Here is a 19,826-nt window from a genome sequence, read left to right as displayed (position 1 = left end):
ATAAAATTGGAAACATGGTATGGATGTAGGACCTGGAGTTTATGGCAATGAGTAAATCTAGGGAGAGGAAGGGTAAGGCATAATATGTAATGGAAAGATCATAGCGTATGTTCAAAAGAGGAATTTCAGAGCTCTGGGTCATGAAATCGGAGGGATAATTAATTCAATAGTGTGTTCACAACATATGTGACTGATGCTAAGTAAAGGTGGAGGTTATGGGAGCTAGGGGAGCACTTGTTCAGTAATTATCTTAGTGAGTATAAGGGGACTTATGATGTGTGCTAAAAATTGTAATTGCAATATTAATATGATGTTAATTTATCATACACCAAACCCCACAATATTTATATAATAATTTTTTTAGTTTCATATATAAAATATGATTCTCTAACACTCAAAAAAGAATGATAAACACTGTGATTTATTCTACTTGTATTTCTGTCATTACAGGTGAATCACCCAAATCTCTAAAAAGCATTCATGGAGAATTGTTCAAAGGTGGAGGAGTTCATCCTTGTGGGATTAACAGATTCCCCTGAACTTCAAGTCCCTCTCTTCATAATATTCACAATTATCTACTTCCTCACTCTGGTGGGGAACCTGGGTCTGCTATTCCTGATATCGTGGGACTCCCATTTGCACACACCCATGTACTTTTTCCTCAGTAACCTCTCTCTGGCAGATTTGGGCTACTCTTCAGCCATTACTCCTAAAGTGATGGCTGGATTCCTCTCAGGAGACAAAACCATCTCCTATGGTGGATGTGCTACACAAATGTTTTTCTTTGTATACTTTGCCACAATTGAAATTTATCTCCTGGCTGCTATGGCCTATGATCGCCAGTAGCTGTGTGCAAGCCCCTACACTATAACACAACAATGACATCTAGGGTTTGTGCTAGTCTGGCCATTGGTTGCTATGTTTGTGGTTTTCTGAATTCTTCCACTCTCACAGGAAATGCTTTCAGTCTAGACTTTTGTAGTTCCAATGTGATCCATCACTTTTTCTGTGACATTCCACCCCTCTTCGTTCTCTCCTCCTCAATCTCATATATCAATGAATTGGTTGTCTTTTTTGCAGCAGTACTTCACTCATCTTTTACCCTTTTTTTCATCTTGAAATCCTACTTTTTAATTTTCACTGCCATTTTGAGGATGCGCTCATCTCAGGGCTTCCAGAAAGCCTTCTCTACCTGTGCATCCCATCTCACAGTTGTTTCCATTTTCTATGGGACAGCAATCTTCATGTATTTGTCCTCCAGCTCCAGGCATTCCATGGATGCAGACAAAATGGCTTCAGTGTTCTACACCATGGTTATTCCTATGTTGAATCCTTTGGTTTATAGTCTGAGGAATAAGGAAGTCATGAGTTCATTTAGGAAAATTGTGAGTAAAGCAAAGTCTTCATTAGGCATCTTTTTTAATTATTAAGAAACATATTCAAATATTTTTCTTCCATACTATAAACTTCATTTTATTTTTAAATTTTTTATTAAGTTATTTTGATTTATCAACAATCACTTCCATACACTTTTGAGTTTAAAATGTTTCTTCCACTTTCTCCCCACCACTCTCCCCAAGAAGGTGCACAATCTGATATAGGCTATACATATACATTCCTACTAAAAATATTTTCACATTAATGGTGTTGTAAGTAAAAATTAGAACCAATAGGAGGAACCACCAGAAAGAGGAAACAAAACTCAACAGAAGAGAGAAAAATAGTAATTCAAATTCCCTAGTTCTCTTTGGAAGTGGATAGCATTTTCCATCATGAGACCTTTGGAGATGTCTTAGATCTTTGTATTGCTGGGAAGGGTTAAGTTTATCAATATTAATCATCGTACAACATGGCTGTTATTTTGTACAATATTCTCTTGGTTGTATTGGCTTTGTTGGTGCAAAAACTTTTCAATTTAATGTACTCAAAGTTATTCATTTTGCTTTTTGTAATGTTCTCTATCTCCTGTTTGATCAAGAATTCTTCTGTTCTCCATATATCTGATAGGTGAACTATTACTTACTCTCCCAGTTTGCTTATAGTATCAGCCTATCTTATTGCAAATGCTTCTAGCTTGTCCCCATTACATGTAATGCTTTTCTTAGGTTTTAGGTCGACGCTATTTATTAATTTAAGGAAGACTCCATTTATTCCTATGCTCTCTAGTGTTTCTAATAGGAATGGGTGTTGTATTTTGTCAAAACCTTTTTCTGCAACTATTGAGATGATCACGTGATCTCTGCTAGTTTTGGTGTTGATATGATCAATTATGCTGATAGTTTTCCTTATATTGAACCAGCCCTGCATTCCTGGTAGAAATCCTACCTGGTCATAGTGTATTATTCATGTGATAATTTGCTGTAATCTCTTGGCTAATACTTTGTTTAAAATTTTTGCATCTGTATTCATTAGAGACATTGGTCTATAATTTTCTTTCTCTGTTTTGACTCTTCCTCGTTTAGGTATCAGCACTATATTTGTTTCATAAAAATAATTTGGTAAAACTCCTTCTTCACTTATTTTCCCAAATACTCTATATAGTATTGTAATTAATTTTTATTTAAATGTTTGATAGAATTTGCATGTAAATCCATCTGGCCCTGGAGATTTTTTTCCTAAGGAGTTCATCAATGGCTTGTTCAATTTCTTTTTCTATATTTTTTAAATTTTTTAACAAGTGTTTTTAAAACTTTGGATTACAAATTCCCTTCCTTCCTCCCCACCCACTTTCATTGAAAAGGCAAGCATCTCAATACAAGTTATAGATGTGTAGTCATGCAAAACACTTTCATAGTAGTCCTGTTGTGAAAAACTAAGTATATTTTTCATCTTATCCTACCCCCCATTTATTCTATTCTGTCTTTTGACCCTTTCCCTCCTCAGAGGTGTTTGCTTTTGATTATCCCCTCACCCAATCTGCCCTCCCCTCTATCAACCCCATGCTCTCTTGTCCCCTCCCCCCCTTATTTCCCTGTAGAGTAGGATAGATTTCCATATCCCATTGTGTATGTTATTCCATCCTTAAGTCATATCCTATGAGAATAAGATTCACTCATTCCCTCTCACCTTCCCCCATTTCCCCTCCAGTGTAAAAGCCTTTTCTTGTCTATTTCATGTGAGATATTTTACCTCATTCTACTTCTCCCTTTCTCCTTCTTCCAGTATAATCTTCTCCCACCCCTTAATTTTATTTTTCAGATATCATCCCCTAATCTTCAACTCACCCTGTGTCCTCTATCTATCTATCTATACAACCATATAATTTTTTCCTTGCCACTACCCTAATACTGAGAAAGGATTCATGAATTACAAATATCATCTTTCCCAACAGGAATGTAAACAGTTCAACCTTAATAAGTCTCTTATGAGTTTTCTTTCCTGTTTACCTCTTCCATATTTCACTTCAGTCTTGTATTTGAAGGTCAAATTTTCTATTCAACTCTGGTCTTTTCCACAGGAATGCTTGAAAGCCCTCTATTTCATGGAATGACCATTTTACCCTGAAGGATTTTACTCAGTTTGGCTGGGTAGGTCATTCTAGGTTGTAGTCCTAATTCTTTTGCCCTCTTGATTATCATACTCCATGCCCTCTGGACCCTTAATGTAGAAGCTGCTAAATCTTGTGTTATCCTGATTGTGTTTCCACAATACTTGAGTTGTTTACTTCTGGCTGCTTGCAATATCTTCTCCTTGACCTGGGAATTCTGGAATTTGGCTACAACATTCCTAGGAGTTTTCCTTTGGGGATCTCTTTCAGGAGGTGATTGGTGTATTCTTTCGATTTCTATTTTTCCCTCTGGTTCTAAAATATCAGGACAGCTTTCCTTGATCATTTCTTGAAAGATGATGTCTAGGCTCTTTTTTTGATCATGGCTTTCAGACAGTCCAATAATTTTTAAATTTTCTCTCCTGGATCTATTTTCCAGGTCAGTTGTTTTTCCAATGAGATATTTCACATTGTTTTCTAATTTTTCATTCTTTTGGATTTGTTTTACAGTGTCTCTATTTCTCATAAAGTCACTAGAGTCCAATTGCTCTATTCTAATTTTTAAGGAAGCATTTTCTTCAGTAAACTTTTGGACTTCCTTTTCCATCTGGCCAATTTTGCTTTTCAGGACACTCTTCTCCTCATTGACTTTTGGGACCTCTTTTGCCATATAGGTTAGGATATTTTTAAGGTGTTATTTTCTTCAGTATTTTTGGGTCTCCTTTAGCATCACTCTCAGTTTTTCCTCTACTTCTCTTACTTGCTTCTCAAAATCCTATTTGAGCTCTTCCATGGCCTGGGACCAATTCATATTTCTCTTGGAGGCTTTGGATGTAGGAGTTTTGGCTTCGTTGTCTTCTTCTGGTTGTATGTTTTGATCTTCTTTGTCATCAAAGTAAGATAATATAGTCTTACTCTTTTTGCGGTGCTTGCTCATGATCCCAGGCAATTACTTGAACATAAAATCTTTATTAAGGTAGGAGTCTGTTTCCAGTGTGGAGAATGTACTGTCCCAAGCTTCAAGGGTGTTGTGCAGCTGTGTTCAGAGATACTTCTAGGGACCTGTAAATTTTCAGTTCTTACAAGTTTGTATGATCAAGGGTGAGGTGTTTACTCCTTTCCTGGACTGTGTTGTGGTTTATGAGCACTCCTTTCTGTCTTGGAACTGTGAAGAGGACTTCCTCTCCACAGCCACTTCAAACTCCACCTTGCCAGTACTCCTCCTTGCCCCAGGACCACCACCCAGAACTGTGACCCAGATTTAAGCACAAGCAAAACAAGAGAATCCTGCACCAGCAGAGAGATCCTCGCAATCCCCCTCTGATCAGCCACTCTATTCCCCATCCATCTGTGGGCCAGAAGCTCAGGAGGCAGCCCTTGCTCCCGCTGAGCTCAGGGACTGGAGCTGAGACCACTGGCTTCTCTCTCTTCCTGCTGACACAGACTTTTCCCACTGACCTTCCAAGTTGTCTTTGGCATTCATGGGTTGAGATGTCTGGAAACCTACACAACTGCTGATGATTCAGGCCTCTGAGGCCTGCTCCAGGGTCACTGTGGCCTGCATACCCAGGCCACACTGTGCTTCTTTCCCCACCCGGCGTGATATACCTTTCTGATCAACCATCCAGCCTGTCTTGGGCTGGAAATTTGCTTCACTCTGTCTTTTTCGATTCTGCTGCTTTAGAATTTGTTTAGAGCCATTTTTAGGCATTTGGAAGGGTTTGGGGGAGAGCTCGAGCAAGTCACTGCTTTTACTCCGCCATCTTGGCTCTGCCCCCTCAATTTATTTTTCTGAGATGGGGTTATTTAAGTATTTTACTTCCTCTTCTGTTAATCTGGGCAATTTATATTTTTGTAAATATGTATCCATTTCAATAAGGTTGTCAAATTTGTTGGCATACAGTTGGGAAAATAGTTCCTAATTATTGTTTTAATTTCTTCTTCCTTGATGGTAACTTCACCCTTTTCATCCTTGATACTAGTGATTTGCTTTCCTTCTTCTTTTTTTTAATTAAATTAACCAAATGTTTATCTATTTTATTTTATTTAAATAGTTTTATTTATTAGTTCAAGAGTTTTCTTAATTTCAATTTTATTAATTTTTCCTTTGGTTTTCAATATTTCTAATTTGGTGTTTAACTGAGGATTTTTAATTTTTTCTTTTTGTGGTTTTTTTAGTTGTATGCCCAATTCATTGATCTCCTCTTTTTCTATTTTATTTATGTAAGCATTTAGAGATATAAAACTTCCCCTAAGAACTGCTTTCACTGCATCTGATAAGTTTTGGTATATTGTCTTATTATTGTCATTTTCTTGAATGAAATTATTGGTTGTTTCTATGATTTGTTGTTTGACCCAATCATTTTGTAGGATTAGATCATTTAGTTTCCAATTTTTTTTAGTCTATCTTTGCATAGCCCTCTATTACAAATGATTTTATTGAATTATGATCTGAAAAGGATGCATTTAATATTTCTGAATTCCTGCATTGCATTGTGAGGTTTTTATGCCCTAGTACATGGTCAATTTTTGGTATGTGTCATGTACCACTGAGAAAAAAGTATATTACTTTTTATCCCCATTCAGTTTTCTCCAGAGGTCTATCATACTTAACTTTTCTAATGTTCTATTCACCTCCTTAACTTCTTTCTTGTTTATTTTGTGGTTAGATGTATCTAGTTCAGAGAGGGGGAGGCTGAGGTCCCCCACCAGTATAGTTTTGCTGTCTATTTCTTCCTATAACTCCCTGAACTTCTCCTCAAAGAATTTGGATGCTATACCATTTGGTGCATATATGTTTAGTAATGATATTACTTCATTGTCTATGGTGCCTTTTAGCAGGATGCAGTTTCCTCCTTATCTCTTTTGATAAGATCTATTTTGGCTTTTGCTTTGCCTGAGATCAAGATTGCTATCCCTGCTTTTTTTTTAATTCAGCTGAAGCATAATATATTCTGCTCCATACTTTTACCTTTGCCCTGTGTGTGTCACTCTTTTTCAAATGTGTTTCCTGTAAACAACATATTGTAGGATTGTGGTTTTTAATCCATTCTGCTATCTGCTTCCATTTTATGGGAGAGTTCAACCCATTCACATTCACAGTTATGATTATTCTGTGTGTCTATTTCTCCATTCTTTTCCCCCTTGTTTATTGTTTTCTTTCTCCTTTCCCCACCTCACTAGTGTTTTGCTTTTGTCCACCTCCTCCATCAGTCCCTCCTCCCTTCTATTAGTCCTTTCCCTTTTCTTCCCCTTTACACTTATTGCTTCTTCCCTCCCTTCTATCCCCCTCCCTTTTCTTTCCCCATTTTCCCCCTACTGCCTATAGGGCAAGTTAGATATCTATACCTAACTGATTATGTTATTCCCTTCTTGAGCCAAATCTGATGAAAGTAAGGTTCAAACAACACTCATCCTCCTCTCTTCTTTCCCTGTGCTGTAATAGGAATTGTGTCTTTTCCTGTAATGTAATTCACCCTTGACTGCCTCCTCCTTTTTCAGTACATTTTTTTAGATCAGATTAATCCACTTTCTGGGGTCCATTTATCCCACCTGATTAGATTTTTTTCTTATCATTACATCAAAGTCAACTTATATCTAACCCCTTTATTTATACTCCTTCAACATGGTATAATATCAATACAGTTCTCAATAGTTGTGTCATCTTCCCTTGTAGGAATGTAAACAGTTTGCCCTTATTAACAATATATTGTCCCATTAACAACATATTTCTGTCCCATTTACCTTTTTATGTCTCTCTTGAATCTTGTACTTGATGATCAAATTTTTTTTTGAGCTCTGGTCTTTTTATTAAGAAGGTTTGGAAGTCCCCTTTTTCATTGAATATCCATCTCCTCCACTGAAAAATCATGCTCATTTTTGTTGGGTAGTTGATCCTTGGCTGCAATCCAAGCTCCTTTGCCCTATGGAATATCATGTTCCATGCCCTATGGTCTTTTAATGTAGAAGCTGCAAAGTCCTGTGTAATCCTGACTGTGGTTCCATGATATTTAAATTGTTTCTTTCTGGCTGCTTGTAGTGTTTTCTCTTTGACCTGGTAATTTTGGAATTTGGCTATTATTTTCCTTGGCGTTTTCAATTTGGGATCTCTTTCAGGAGGAGAGCAGGGGATTCTTTCTATGACTATTTTACGTTCTGGTTCTAGGACCTCAGGGCAGTTTTCCTTTATGATTTCCTGAAAGATATTGTCCAGGCTCTTTTTTTCATCATGATTTTCAGGCAGACCAATCATTTTGAAACCATCTGTCCTGGATCGATTTTCCAGGTCAGTTGTTTTACCAATGAGATATTTTACATTTTTATCTATTTTTCATTTTTTTTGTTTCTGTTTGACTTGCTCTTGCTTTCTCATAGAGTCATTAGTTTCATTTGCCCAATTATAATTTTTAACAATTTGTTTTCCTCTATTAGATTTTGTACTTCCTTCCCCAATTGGTCAATTGTATTTTTAAGGGATTTCTTTTCTTCAGTGTACTTTTTTTTCCAGCTGGCCTATTGTATGTTTCATGGACTTGTTTTCTTCAGTGTACTTTTTTTACGATTGGCCAATTGGATTTTTTAAGGACTCTTCTACCTCTGTTATTTGACTTTTAAAATCCTTCTTGAGCTCTTCTAAAAAGGCTTTTTGGGCTTCAGACCAGTTCATATTCCCTTTTGAATTTTCAGATGTGGGTTTGTTGACAATGTTGTCCTCTTCAGAATTTCTGGCTTGATCTTCATTCTTCTCATTATACGAATATATGGTACCTTTCTTTTTACTCATGGTGTTTCTTTATTCCCTGGCCTTTAAAGAGATTGAACTATCCTGCTGGGGAGCAGAGGGCACTGACCCAAGCTTCTTGTGTTGGGAGCCTAGGACTTGCTCACTGACTTTGTGTGCTGGGGCCTCTGATGATGGCAATTGGAGGCTTTAGGATTCTGGCAGCTTACCTGGTGTTGGGGTGGAATCAGCAAGGCTGGAACTTTTGGACAATTCTAGATTGCCTGCTTTTCCTTTCCTTTAATTTTTTTCAGTTACTTTTAGATGGATGTTGCAGGGTGTTTATTTGCATGGGGCCCTATGTAATGCTCCTTCCCTTAGTTTTGCTAAGGTACTGGGAGACTCCTTTGCTGTAGAATTATGAGGGACCTGGTGGTTTTCTGAGCTGGTTTCCACTGGTTCCCCCACCCTCACTGAGGCACACGGAGGTTGAGCTGTTGGTGTTTGCCTGCTCCACCACCTGGGCTTCAGAATCTTCTCCTGGTTGGCAGTTGGAGGCTGCAGGGCTCTGGCAGCTTACCTGGTGGAATTAATGAGGCTGGAACTTTTGGGCAGCTCTAGGTTGCTTTCTTCAGCTCCTTTCAGATGAATTTTGCAGGGTGTTTATCTGCCTAGGGACCTCTGTAGTGCTGCTTCCCTTATTTTTGCTGAGGCACTGGGAAACCCATTTGCTGGGTGCCAGGATCTCCTCCTGGTGTGCTAAAGTGGGGCTTTCTGGTAGCTGGCTGTGGTGGCTCCCATTTTGCACTGCTTCCCTTCCCACAGGGCAAGAGGGGCCTTTCCTCTTAATCCTTCAAGGTACTTGGGCTACTGCACTGCTACTCCACATCTTTCTTCTCATTCAGCAGTTTCAGGGTTTTTCCTGGGGTGATATTTTCTGGGTTTTCAGAGGATGATAGAGGAGGGTGAGAATGATTACCTTTCTACTCCTCTATCTTGGCTCCTGGAAGCAGAACCATAGTATGAAGTTTAAAGTATATCCTTTCCTAGACAGACATATCCTTTATTACTCATTCATCATAGGCAATAACTTCTGTCTTCCCATCCTGAATTTGAAAAACATCCCCCCTCTTTGGCTTCCTGTATCTGATTCTATTATCTATATATTTTTTAGAAATTTGGAGAATCTGGATGTTTTACATTAAACTCTCATTTGAGAATACTTTTGAAGTTTAAACATTAGTTCATCTTTTCACGGGAGCTTTTACACAATTCACTTACAACCAAAGTTATGAGCCTATATAGCTTTGCCATTTCCTTGTCATGTGTATCTGTGCAAGCTATTTTGAAGTGACTTGGGCAGGGGTTGTCATCATAACTGTATTACCTATCTCAAGTTCAGTGAGTTTACTTCTTATATGTGAAAATGTTATCAGTGAGCTTAAGACTGTCATTATTACTTGGGTATTTTGAAAGAAAGTCTGCAGCTGAGCTAAGCACGAAGGGCTGATTCTAAAAAGCGAAACTGAGTAAGGAAAGGTCAAAAGGAGCAATTATCTCACACAAATGAGGTGTGAAAGGAAGAGGAACATGGGATTGGTATTCTTGATATTTTGAGACTCCCACCTCCACACACACATGTATTTTTCCTTCAGTAACCTCTCTCTGACAGATTTGGGCTACTCTTCTGCCATTACTGCCAACATTATGGCTGGATTCCTCCCAGGGGCAAAACTATCTCCTATGGTGGATGTGTTGAACAAAGGTATTTCTTTGCATACTTTGCCACAATTGAAAATTATCTCCTGGCTGCTATGGCCTATGATCACCAGGCTGCTGTATGTCAGCTCCTCTATTACAACACAACAATGACATCTCGGGTTTGTGCTTGTCTGGTCACTAGTTCTCATATACGTGCTTTTCTTTTTGCCTCCATTCACATGGGAAACATCTTCAGCTTCTCTCTTCGCAAGTCCATCCTGATCCATCACTTTTTCTGTGATGTTCCACCTCTCTTGGCTCTCTCCTACTCTGTCTCATACATCAATGAAGTGGTTATTTTCTTTGCTGTAGGATTTGTTTTTTGCCCTTTTTTCATCTTGAAATCCTATTTTTTAATTTTCATTGCCATTTTGATGATGCACTCAGCTGAGGGCCACCAGAAAGCCTTCTCTATCTGTGCTTCCCATCTCACAGCCTTGTCCACATTCTATGGGACAATAATCTTCATGTACTTACAAACCACCTCCAGGCATAACATGGACCAGACAAATTTGGAGAAACTGGATGCTTTGACCCTAAAATTATCAGCTGAAGATACATTTTTTTGGTAAGCTAATTGGGGTTAAGTGATTTGCCCAGAGTCACACAGCTAAAGAGTGTTATGTGCCTGAGGCCAGATTTGAACTCAGGTTCTCCTAACTCCAGGGCCAGTGCTCTATTCACTGTCCCACCTAGCTGCCCCCAAAGATACCTTTGAAGATTTAATATTTCTGCATCTTTTCACAGGAGTTTGAACAAACTTCCCATACCACAGAAAGATATGATGTCTTAAACACATCAGCTTTTATGAATCTGTCATTTTTTTATATGAGTCTCAGGAAGGTCTTTTTAAGTGACTTCAGCTAGGTTGATAATTATCACTGTATCATCATTCTCAATGTTTTGCTGAAAGGTCTAGTAGAAAGTCAAACTGTTTACTTCTTAGATGTGAAAATGTTATCATGGTTTTAAGACTGTCATAATTACTTGGGTATTTTGAGAAAAAGACTGAGGTTGAGCTAAGTATGATAGGGTGATTCTAAAAAATACAATATTGTGTAGGGAGAAGTAAAAAGGAGCAATTATCTCATACAAATGAGTTGTGAAAAGAAAAACTGATATAGAAGGAGTAAGTGGGGGTAGTGTACTGGTAGTGTTAGAAACTTACTCTCATCAGAAGTGGATTAAAGAGAGAACAGCTTATATATCTAGAAGGGTATAAAAGTCTCCTAAATCTAGAAAGAAATAAGAGGGTCAAAGAATAGGATAAAGTAGGGACTTTTAGAAAAGTATGTAGGTTAAGAATTAGGAGGGCGGAGGAGAGGATAAGGGAGAGACTCTTAGCAGGCTGAGTAGATTAAAAATAGGAAAGCAAGTTATTGTTTAAAATTAAATTAGACCTGTGAGGAGGGATGGGTTAAGTAGGGCTAGAAGATAGTGAAGAAATATGGGGTGAATGGAAATACTCAACTAGTAATAACTATGAATTTGAATGGGATGAATTTACTCATGAAATGGAAATGGATTGCAGAATGGTTTAAAAATCTGAATTCAACAATATGCTGCTTAGAAGAAATACAATAAATTTGAGAAGTACACAGAGTGTTAAAGACCTGGAGTAGAATTTATTATGCTTCAGCTAGTGTTAAAAAAAACAAAAAACATGGGTAGCAATCATCATCTCTAAGAAAGTTACAGCAAAAATAAATTTAATTAAAAAAGAAAAACAGAAACTACACTATGTGCCATCACTATTATTCAATATTGTTTTAGAAATACTAGCAATAGCAATAAGAGAAGAAAAATTAATTGGGAAATGAGGTAAGAAATTATCTCTTTTTGCAGACAATATGAAGTTATATTTGGAAAATACTACGGATACAATTTAAAGTTAGTTGAACCAATTAACACTTTTACCAGAGTAGTACGATATAAAATAAACTGACACAAATCATTAGATATCACTAATAAAATCTCCAAGAAGAGATAGTTAGATTGTACCTAAATTAATTTATTCAGTGACATACCAATCAAACTATCAAAAGATTATCTTATGGAGGTAGAAAAAGCAGTAACAAAATTCATCTAGAAGAACAAAAAGTCAAGAATATCAAGGGAATTAATGGGAAAAAAAGGCAAAGGAAGGTAATCTACCTGTACCAGATCTTAAACTATACTATAGGTCAGCAATCATCAAAACTATTTGATACTGTCTAAGAAATAGAGTGGTGGATCAATGGAATAGTTTAGGTATACAATACACTGTAGTGTGAAGTATGTGAAGAAGTGAAGAAGTATGAAGAAAAACACCCATTTTAAGAATTATGAAGTCTGAATGCGTATTGAAGTATGCTATTTTTACTTTTTTTGTTTTTGTTTTCTTTTTCTTTGTTGTGGTTTTCCCCTTTTGTTGATTCTTTTTTCACATGACTACGCAGTATATGTGACTATAGTAATCTACTGTTTGATAAACCCGAAGACTCCAGCTTTTGGCATGAGAATTCACTGTTTGACAGAACTGCTGGGAAAACTAGAAAATAGTGTGACAGAAACTCAGCATAGAACAACATCTCATACCCTATACCAAGATAAGGTCAACTTAGGTACATGATTTAGACATCATTTAGTTGATACCATAAACAAATTAAGACATCAAGGAATAGTTTACGTGTCAGATCTATGGAGAAGGGAAGAATTTATAACCAAACAGGGGACAGAGATCATTATGAAATCTGAAATGGATAATTTTGACTACATTAAATTAAAAAGGTTTTGCACAAACAAAACCAATGTATTCAAGATTAGAAGGAAAGTAGAAAGCTGGGAAACAATTTTTACAGGTAGCATTTCTGATAAAGGACTCATTTCTAAAATATCTAGGGAATTGAATCAAATGTATAAGAACACAAGTCATTCCTCAATTGGTAAATGGTGAAAGGCTATGAACAGGCAGTTTCCAGATGAAGAAATTAAAACTATCTTTGTTCATATGAAAAAATGCTCTAAATCACTACTGATTAGAGAAATGTAAATTAAAACAACTCTGAGGTACCACATCACACCTATCAGAATGGCCAACATGACAAAACAGGAAAATGATAAATATTGGATGAAGATGTGGGAAAATTGGAACACTAATACATTGTTGGTGGAGTTGTGAAATGATCCAACCATTTTGGAGAGCAATTTGGAACTATGTCCAAAGGGTTATAAAAATGTGCATATCCTTTGACCCAACAATAGCACACCTAGGGCTATATCCCAAAGAGATCACACAAATGGAAAAAGGACCTACATGTATAAAAATATTCATAGCAGCTCTTTTTGTGGTAGCAAAGAATTGGAAATTGAGAGGATGCCCATCAATTGGGGAATGGCTGAGCAAGTTGTGGTATTTGAATGTGATGGAATACTATTGTGCTGTGAGAAATGACGAACAGGCTGACTTCAGAAAAACCTGGAAAGACTTGTATGGTCTGATGCTGAGTGAAGTGAGCAGAGCCAAGAAAACGTTGTACACAATAACAGCCATATTGTGTGATGACTAATATTGATAAACTTAACCCTTCCTGGCAATACAAGGATCTAAGACATCTCCACAGGCCTTGTGATGGAAAATGCTATCCACACCCAAAGAAAGAACTATGGAAGCTGAATTGTTATTTTTTTTCTCTTCTGTTGAGTTTTGTTTCCTCTTTCTGATGGTTCCTCCTATTGGTTTTAATTTCTGCTTGCAACATCACTAATGTGAGAACATGTTTAGTATGAATGTAAATGTATAGCCTATATCAGATTGTTTGCTGTCTTTGGGAGAGTTGTGGGGAGGAAGGGGGAGAAAAATTTTAAACTCAAAAGCATATGGAAGTGATTATTGATAAATCAAAATAAAAAAAATAAAAAAATATAAATGAAATTAAAATTATTAATTTTAGACCTGAAATTATCATGACCCAGGAAAGATCAGGATTTAATAGTAGGCATCAATAATGGGAGATCAGGTAGAAGTTGAGAACAAGAGTACATTCAGCATTAAAAGCAGGGATAATTATTGGTTGGTTGTTGTCCTTCATTCTTGAAGAGACCAAAATGACATCACTATACTAGAGTCAAGTTATGGTGTATACATCTGTGGCTGATCAGATCAACATGAGCTCAGAATGTTCTTCCACAGGTTGGGCACAAATAGACTATGTGAAGATTTAGGGTGGATTATCTAAATTTGTGCACCTTACATTTTTTTTGAGTTACTTCAATTCTGTTTTGCTCATAGAGCACAGCACCTTCTCTAATGTGGGCTCCCCACGCTGAACAGTCCTGTGTCAGTATCTCCCATGTCACACAATCAATTCCAAAGTTCTTTTTTTGCTTTTTGTTGAGGCAGTAGGGGTTAAGTGACTTGCCCAGGATCACACAGCTAAGAAGCATCAAGTGTCTGAGGTTGAATTCCAAAGTGCTTAAGAGAGACCTTGAGAGTGTTCTTGTATTGCTTCACCACCATGGGAATGCTTGACCTGTGTGAATTCTCCATAAAATCGTTCTTCTGGCAAGAGTACACTTTGTATTCAAACAACGTGGCCAAACCATCAGAATTGCCCTCTCTGAAGTAAAGTTTGAATGTTTTGCAGTTTAGTTTGAGAAAGGACCTTGATGTCTGGTATCTTATCCTACCAGGTGATCTTCAGAATCTTCCTAAGACAATGTGAATATAATGTCAAATAAATGCAAGTAAGATAAAGTCTTGAGTCAAAAATTTGATCTATGAGAACTTGGAGGTTAGAGCAGAATTAGGAGAAGGGGCAGGTGCATGACACCATAAGAGGTGAGAGGTGAAGTCTAAGGGGGGAGATTTGAGGCATTATAGTTGTCATTTAGTTTATGGCATTACTTGAATTCTCTCATTTGGTCCTCACAATAGCTCCATTAGTCAATTACTACAGATATTATTGATACCATTTTATATGCATTGGCACTCAGAGACGTGACAGAATTTTCCCATCATCACACATCTAGTGTCACCAGCCTGAATCTCTTGAGCTAGCTTGACACTCATTCCTCTGCAAAATGGTTCCTAATGTGAAGGGGATTATGATTTTCACAGTGATTGATATGATGTGTGTAATGAATGTACTAATAATTAGATTTCTCAAGAATTGCCTTTTCTAGCTCGTGAGTTAGAAGCTCACAATGCAGCTTGAAATGATCAATCAAAACTTTGACAACACTCACAACTACTGGCATTCTTGTGCCTATGAAACATAGGCGAAGTGAATCAAAAACTATAGAACTTGTTTCCATCACAGAACTCTTGTCCTGTGACCCACCAAGTAACAGTCTCCAAAGACTTGAACAATATTGCTTCCCCAGGACTCCAGAACTGTTGTATTATCTTCCACTTATGGGTTTGTCACGAGAAACCATTTTGGTCTTGGGAAATGATTTTTTACAATCCACCTTCTCCCCTCCCTTCCCATTGTGATTTATGCGTATAATCTCTGACTTCACTTCAGCAAGGTGGAATTCTGATCAGAAGAATTCCTGATTTGCAAATCTGTTCCTCATAATGAAACTAATTAATTAAATGGCTACTTGATTACTGTCACTTTGTCTCTGGTCTGCTGTTTTATCGTTCTCAAGTTAGAGACTGGCTCAGTAAAATCCTATTAACACTCTTTAGTAAGCATGGAGGGAGTCAGAATGAAGTAGCAGGGATGCTGACAAGGCAAAGGAGGCTGTTAGAGGAAGTCAATATTGTCAGTGTCTCTGTGGACACAACCACACTTTAAATATGCCTGGTATCCTTTGGAGAGCTGCTCCATGTACCCTCCCCCAACTCCCATAATATCAGACTCTGATACTGGGCTGAGATTGCTAGAGAATATGTTATTTAGGAATGACCACAAATATACTCCACCTTTCCATGCTTCAGAGTTGTAGGCCATTAGTATTAGAAGGGACTTTCTAGGACCTGGAATCCTTATCATCAGTTCTTATACTTTTTGATTGCAAGAATTCTTTCTTCTCTTAAAATTATCAAGGACTCAAAAAGACTTTTGTTTATGTGGATTATATATTTTAATATTTACCATACTAAAAATTAAAGTGTCTAGGTATTATTACGAAAATAATATGAACTTTGCAAATTCCTAAAAAGGTTTCCAGAGTCCTCAGGGATCCACAGTCAAAATTTTGGGACTATTGTTCATGATCATTGTTGGGGCTCAGTATTAGTACTAAATAAGGCTTTGTAGAACAATACATTGTGCCAGGCAATTCCAAGAACAATAACTCTCTTAATTTCATACGTCTAAGGAAAAGGCCCTTGTTTTAATTGAAAATAACCAAGAGAGCAACAATAAGGAAACAGGAACAACATAGGAAGGATATCAGGGAAGAATCTTCCCCCAAAGCATGGCAGTGGCTGCCACAGTGGGCTGGGGTATCTCTTTGATGCCCTATTCAGAAGACTGATTTAGACTGGTTGGGAGGGAAATCTTAATGATAGTCTTCCAAAAGTGGGAAGGTTGCCTCAGGAAGAAGTGACTTCCTCCTCACTGAGGAACTTCAAATGGAGTTGAATTGTTGAGAAATATTGAAGAAGGAATACTTGTTTAAGCATGGGATGGGATGAATAGTCACTGAGGTCATTTGCAATTCTAGAATCCTATGATTCACAAGATGAATGCATCAATTTAGCTCTTAAAAGGAGTCAGGGAAGGAAGTCGGTCTCAGAGATGCAGGTTGGAATGAATCATGGTCCTTCATTCTTCTCAGAATCCAGCTGAGCTGCTAGAGTTAGGAGGTACTCACAGGAGAGTGAACCACATACCACCTCATTCCTTCTCAGATTCTTCTACCAATAGGACAGAAGATATCTGTGAGGTTTGGGTAGATGGATTAGGGAAACTACTTTAAGATATGCAGTGTACTAGAAAAGGAAGCTGGTCTACTTCCTCATCTTCCACCTGACACGTCCTAGCTTCTTTGGTTGATGATTACATGGACAGTATGTGAAAAGACATTTCTTTCCAAAGAGGCCAAAGAAATCAGGTTGAATTATGGGGAGCCACATTGCTTTCTCCTTAAGAGTCTTATCCCCTCACTATGATTCTCTTATCCATCTAATGTCTACAACCTCTTGCTTCCTAGTGAACTCATGTACACTATTTCTTGACTCTTGTGACAATAGCCATGTCTTCTATGAATTAGGGAAAAGCCCTGACAACAACAGCAGAATACTCCAAGGACTCCTTGCAGAAATTAGGGCTGTGTCCCTAAAGACTAGGGGTTTAATTACATGTTATACAGTTAGCAGACTGAGGAGCTGTCAGTGCCTCAGAGGAACAATTTCCCTCTGTGAGCACCTGTGTTCTCATGGCTTTATACATGTACTCCCAGACCTCTAGATGTGGAAAGCTTATCCTGACACCATTTAGGCTCATTTCTCTGAAACTAATGTGTGGTCAAGTGGTTGCCCATTATTATCATCATCATTATTATTATTGCAAAGAAACTATTTTTCCATGCCTTAATCCAGCTATTGATTTTATTTGCAGAAAAATCTATGTAAAAGCATTGGCATGGATTGATAACAGTTAATGTATTGGAGAGCTCTGATCTTTCAGAGCCATTAACTGAAGAAATGTTTCTCCAATGGATTCTCTTCTCTCTTCCCTGACCTATGATTCTGATTAGAGATGAGGTAATAAAGGTGCTCTGCCACTTCTGTCCCTTGGAATTTTGTCAACCACTCTGAAGGACCCAGGTAGGTCTCCAATTTTAAAGTGCTAGTGTCAGAATTTACTCAGATTTACAGTACTAGTGCCATATTACAAATAGGGTGTGTGTAAAGGGTTCTTAATTCCATGTTTTGCACTCTAAATGCATGTGGTCCCATATTCTATAATCTAACAATAGATCATAAGACTCAGAGCTAGAAGAGATTTCAGAGGTTATGTAGTTTTACTGAAAAGGAAATTGAGACCCAGAGATTATAAGGAGCTTGCCCAACATCCCACATGTAAGAAGGAACAGAACCAAATGTTGAACTCATGACTTCTCACCTCAATTTCCAATGTGACAACTAGTTCATATACTTGTTATCTGTACTTCTATGTCCTTCAAAGTCCATGACAGGAAACTTGAATTTTTAACTTTTTTCACAATATTTTAAGGGGTAGCGTTTATTTTATTGCTAGAAATCCTTTCAAATGACTACATGATGTAAGTAGTTTTAAATGGATAAAACATTTGTGATTCAATCATTTTCAGTCATGTCTAACTCTCTGTGTCCTCCCTTGGGGTTATATTGGCAAAGATACTAGAGTGGCTTGCCATTTCCTTCTCAAGCTCATTTTACAGATCAGGAAACTAAGGCAAATAGAGTTAAGTGACTTGTCCAGGGTCACATAGCTAGTAAGTATCTGAGGCCAGATTTGAACTCAGGTCTTCCTGACTGAAGGCCCAATGCTCTATCCACTTCACCATGTAGTTTCCCTGTGGACCATATAAATGAAGACCATTAAAATCTACTCCACGATTTTACAAATGGCACCAAAGCCAAGAGAGAAAATGTCCTATTGACTGAGGTCACAGAAGAATTTTTTGGTAGACAGAACTGGAGCTGATGTTTCTCACCTCTGAGAACACTAGGATTTTCGCCATGCCAAATATCCTTAAAGAGTATAAGATTTGAGGCTGGATCTGGACTTGAAGCTTATGTGATTTGTTGAAAGTCACCTCATGTCTGTGGGCCCAGTCCATTTGTCTATAAAGAAGGGGGTTAGGAGAGATTTCTCTAAGGTCCTTTCTAGCTCAAAATCTATTAAGCCATAAACTTCTCTTTAGAAATCTTTTTTTTCTTAAATAGTGTTTACAAGTCTTCCTGTCAATATTATTTATATGTTCAATTGAAATCAATTAACTCAAACATTTATTAAATCTCTATACTATTCTAGGCAATTTAATAAGCACAAGGATAAAAAAGAAAACACACCTTGCCCTCAAGTGGTTCATAACCTACTTGGTGATGATGATGATGATGATGATGATGATGCTTTAAGGTTGGTGAAGCTCTTTATATATGGTGTCTCTTCTGTTATTCCTGAAATCTAGAAACAAATGTAGATATAGAAGTAAATATAAAACATATAAAAGCAGAAACAAAGTAATTTCTTGAAGAGTGAATGCCCTAACCACTAGAGACAGAATGAAGTTGACTTTTGGTGGGAGGGTTTGTATGTGTAGAAGGTGGTATTTGGATAGAACCATGAAGAAAGTTAGGGATTCTAAGAAGAAGAAGAAGTGATGAAGTAGACCATTGCAAGTTGTGAGCCACCTTATATGAAGGCACGGATGTGAAAGATATTAGTTTGTTTAGAGAGAATTAAAAATAGCCCAATTGGCCTGGAATACAGATTGTGTGATTTGAAATCATATAAAATCAGTTCAGAAATATGGGTTGGAACCAGGTTGTGAAGTACTTTAAATTCCTAAAAGGGGAATTGGTATTTTATCCTAGAGGTTATAGGGAGCTGCAGAAGGCCTTTCAACTGTGTGGTACCACTGCCAGATCTGTGCTTCAGAAATATAAATTTGACAAGTTTGTAGTACCTATGAAGGAGAGGAGAGAGACTGACAATAGAAGGCAAATGAGTAGGCAAATGTAATAATAATGTAATAGTCTAGACAAGAGGTTATGAGTGGTTGAATCAGGAAGGTGACTGAATGGTGAGGAAGGAATAAATATGAGATGATGTGGAAACTATAGGGGGTGAGAAAGAGTCAAAAGGATGAAAGGTGATCATTTCTTAAATATTTACTAAGTGAAAGGCACTGCTATGTTTTGGGTACACAAGTGCA

General features: G+C 37.4%; 1 pseudogene; it reads left to right on the top strand.

Moving 5' to 3' along the window:
* Positions 1-480: 480 nt before the first annotated feature.
* LOC114042660 lies at positions 481-5,090 on the top strand (annotated as a pseudogene).
* Positions 5,091-19,826: the final 14,736 nt, after the last annotated feature.

Source organism: Vombatus ursinus, unplaced genomic scaffold (assembly GCF_900497805.2).
Source record: "Vombatus ursinus unplaced genomic scaffold, bare-nosed wombat genome assembly UNPS02014662.1, whole genome shotgun sequence".
NCBI lineage: Eukaryota > Metazoa > Chordata > Mammalia > Diprotodontia > Vombatidae > Vombatus > Vombatus ursinus.
This window is presented reverse-complemented; position numbering and strand designations above follow the sequence as displayed.